Source organism: Mus musculus, chromosome 11 (assembly GCF_000001635.26).
Source record: "Mus musculus strain C57BL/6J chromosome 11, GRCm38.p6 C57BL/6J".
In the NCBI taxonomy this organism is placed as follows: Eukaryota; Metazoa; Chordata; class Mammalia; order Rodentia; family Muridae; genus Mus; species Mus musculus.
The window spans coordinates 45,638,064-45,641,083 of NC_000077.6; the positions used below are offsets into that span (position 1 = coordinate 45,638,064).

Below are 3,020 nucleotides of genomic sequence, written 5' to 3' on the forward strand. Positions count from 1 at the left end.
GGATGAAGAGTCTAGTTCCCAAAGGGTTGGAAGCAAGCCACGCAGCCACCTTAGGCTCTAGGAAAGACTCCCCTTCTACTTGAGGGAAAAAGATGTTCTCCAGGAGGCTCAGGGGGTTTCACACAAAGATGTGAAGCTAAGGTTCAATAATAAATAATCCTACAGCATGGCTTTTATGAACACACATTCTGGGAAAACCTCACTGAGTTTGGGGGAGGGGTACACGAGACCAGACTGAAGGAGAATGGTTCCTTAACACTTTCTGTGATCTTGTAGAACTGCTTCAGTCTTCATGAATGGGGGCTCTGTTGTCAGGGATGGAGGTTCTGGAGCCAGGGGACCACCAACCATTTCTTACACACAGTATTTAACCCCTCCAGCCCTAATTTCTTATACTTAAAATGAGGATAGGACCAGAATGCACTTTGCAAGATTAATGAGAGAATTTCACAGACTAGTTTCTTGTGCCTAGGACAATAGTTTGTCAGCTAAGATATGAAACACAGCATTGAAGATTTTCTTAAATGTAGACTCAACAGGATGAAATAAGAAGCTCAAGAAGACGGAAATGCTTTATAGGAGCAACTGGAAATCAACAGTGTTCTTCACTATTGTCTGGTTGTACATATTAGATGTGTTAAATTTCTATGACCAAGGACTGAACAAAGCCATGGGGCCTCCCTTCACCTACGACGTGCACTTAGAATGGAGAAGATACTAATGTGCTTCCATTTGTACTTTTTAAGGTAGTTTTTGAGACAGGGTTTTTCTATGTAGCCCTGGTTGTCCCAGAAGTCACTATGGAGACCAGGCTGGTCTCAAACCCACAGAGCTCTGCCTGTGCCTCCCAAGTGCTAGAATTAAAGCGTATACCATTACAGCTAGCCCTTATTTTATTTTCAATTATGTGTGTATACTTATGTCTGTGTGGGAGTGTGCACACATGAGTGTAGGGACTGCTGAGCCCAGAAGAGGGCATCAAAACCTATGCAGCTGACAGTTATAAGCCATCCAACAGGGATGCTGAGAAGCAAATTCTGGCTCACAGTATGAGCTCTTAACCACCGAGCCATCTCTTCAGACCCCTTCTACTTTTTCTTATCACTCTGCTAAGATAGAGTAGGCATGCCAATCTGTCTGGAAGGCACTGCAGTCAGTTGAAATCACATTAGCAAAGCATGTTTCCAGGAGTATATTGTGTGCTCGCACAATTACAAATGGCTCACTAGAGGTTGTTCTAGAGCACATCTTGTGACAGAAAAAGGCAGCTCTCTAAGGGCTGGATTTGCCAAACCTCTAAGTCTAAGAGTAGTGGCACCGCTCCCCCTAGAGGCACTAGAGGTGTGGCTGCTCTGTCACATGTGCTTCAGTGGGTGGCAGAGAGGCGAGAAGCTATGTTTACTCTCAGTCTTCTGACCTACGAACATCTGAATGATTAGTAGCCTCACGTTCCCTGAACAAAGCAAGCCTGAGATGACCACCAGTCTGGTGCTACACAGGCTAGGATGAGCTTCTAGAATGGGGAGCAAACAGAAGACTAGAAAAGCCCCGCCTGGGACCACAGGGCAGGCAGCACTTGGGGCCACAAAGGTGGACTAGGCAAGGAGCGAGCCCAAGAAGATTATTAGACCTGTGCTCTAGGGCCAGGATAGGGAACTAGTTTATAATGACCTCCAGTCTGGAGCTGCACAGGTCTGGGGGTGGGGGAACCCTGATTATGCTCAAGATGACTCCTGCCCTGGGGCCATACTGCATAAGCAGGACACAGCATTCCTGAGACCACTCCTAAGAAGACCCCTAGAGACCCCAGACACCCCTAAGAGAAGCAAGTGGTGGAGAAAGGGAAGAGAAAGAGAAACAGAAGGATGTGGGCACAATGAAGAGAGGCAGAAGTGGAGACTGGAGGGTAGTGAGGAAGGGCTTGATGTCAGTAGCCAGTGATGCCACCTGAGACCATGGTGGGGTCCGGGTCTCTGCTGCCACTGGGAGCCATGTCCAGTTCCATGCCCCTGCAGTAGCAGACCCCTGCTTTGGTGATATGTCACCACCAAAGGCCAGGCGGATACCCATAGTCTGAACTGCCACCTGGAGATATGTTCATGTCTGAGAGCTGTGCAGAACCGACCTCACCCCTCACCTGGGCATTGTGGGAGAGCTGTCCCTAGGGACAAGAATGCAAGAGAGTTAGCTGACCCTGCCCCTCACCAGCTACAGCACTCAAAAGAGTGGGTCTTGCACCTTGCCTGGGTAGCACAATAGAGCTGACCCTGGCGGGTGGGGATACTGGTGAGCCAGCTCCAAAGGTACGAGCACGGCTGGCACTCGTCAGCTGTGAGTTGACAGGGCTGAGGGAGAGACCCCACACACATACCTCTTAACCTTTGCCACCTATGACAGGCAGGAAAGCTAGCCCCAAGGGCACCAGAGCAGGAGAGCAGGCTCTGCCTACACCAGCTGCAGCACTCAAGAGAGCAGGTCCTACACTCACCTGGGCAGCACAGTAGAGCTGGCTCGGGATGTGGGGGTTACTGGTGAGCCGACCCAAGTGCAGGAGTGTGGCAGAGCTGGCCCTGCCTCTTGTCTGCTGGGCAGCAGTGTGATCTAGGGAGAGACAACGTCCTCCCCTCCCTCATCTCTCACCATCCATGGCAGGCAGGAGAGTGGAAGAACTGATCTTGTCCCTCTCTGGCTATAACACTTGGAGAAGTGGGCTCTGCACCTCGCCTGGGCAGCAGGGTAGAGATGGCCCTTGTTGCAGGGGTTAGGGGAGGTGCGGGGTAGAATGGTTGCTGCCTGACCAGCTCAGATACCTCTCAGGCCCAGATCCAGGGATTTCAATTGGTCCACCCCAACATCTACCCCATCAATGAACTAACTGCTGGAGTGCATGAAGGTCCTACAGGAAGCCCAGTGAGGTTCCAGTATTGATAGTGTAGCAGAAGCCAGAGGCCTTGTACCAGACCAGAGTGATTGTGATGAACATTTGCAAGCAAAGTGTGGACAAAAGGGTATACTGTGGG

General features: G+C 50.4%; 1 non-coding gene across 1 annotated transcript; it reads left to right on the forward strand.

Moving 5' to 3' along the window:
* The first annotated feature begins 1,319 nt into the window (after positions 1–1,319).
* On the forward strand, positions 1,320–1,451 carry Gm22284. The gene has a single exon (XR_003949934.1). It is a non-coding gene; the product is annotated as a small nucleolar RNA SNORA17 (small nucleolar RNA).
* The last annotated feature ends 1,569 nt before the right edge of the window (positions 1,452–3,020 follow it).